Consider the following 971-nt stretch of genomic DNA (forward strand, 5'->3'; position numbering starts at 1 on the left):
TCGCTCCTAGTGATATCTGTTATACACTACAGTCATATAGATTATCACTAGAGGACAATGTACATGTATGATCCCTCCTAGTGATATCTGTTATACACTACAGTCATATAGATTATCACTAGAGGACAATGTACATGTATGATCCCTCCTAGTGATATCTGTTATATACTACAGTCATATAGATTATCACTAGAGGACAATGTACATGTATGATCCCTCCTAGTGATATCTGTTATACACTACAGTCATATAGATCATCACTAGAGGACAATGTACATGTATGATCCCTCCTAGTGATATCTGTTATACACTACAGTCATATAGATTATCACTAGAGGACAATGTACATGTCTGATCGCTCCTAGTGATATCTGTTATACACTACAGTCATATAGATTATCACTAGAGGACAATGTACATGTATGACCCCTCCTAGTGATATCTATTATACACTACGGTCATATAGATTATCACTAGAGGACAATGTACATGTATGATCCCTCCTAGTGATATCTATTATACACTACAGTCATATAGATTATCACTAGAGGACAATGTACATGTATGATCCCTCCTAGTGATATCTGTTATACACTACAGTCATATAGATTATCACTAGAAGACAATGTACATGTATGATCCCTCCTAGTGATATCTGTTATACACTACAGTCATATAGATTATCACTAGAGGACAATGTACATGTATGATCCCTCCTAGTGATATGTGCTATACACTACAGTCATATAGATCATCACTAGAGGACAATGTACATGTATGATCCCTCCTAGTGATATCTGTTATACACTACAGTCATATAGATTATCACTAGAGGACAATGTACATGTATGATCCCTCCTAGTGATATCTATTATACACTACAGTCATATAGATTATCACTAGAGGACAATGTACATGTATGATCCCTCCTAGTGATATCTATTATACACTACAGTCATATAGATTATCAC

The sequence above is a fragment of the Hyla sarda genome, unplaced genomic scaffold, assembly GCF_029499605.1.
Source record: "Hyla sarda isolate aHylSar1 unplaced genomic scaffold, aHylSar1.hap1 scaffold_2132, whole genome shotgun sequence".
NCBI lineage: Eukaryota > Metazoa > Chordata > Amphibia > Anura > Hylidae > Hyla > Hyla sarda.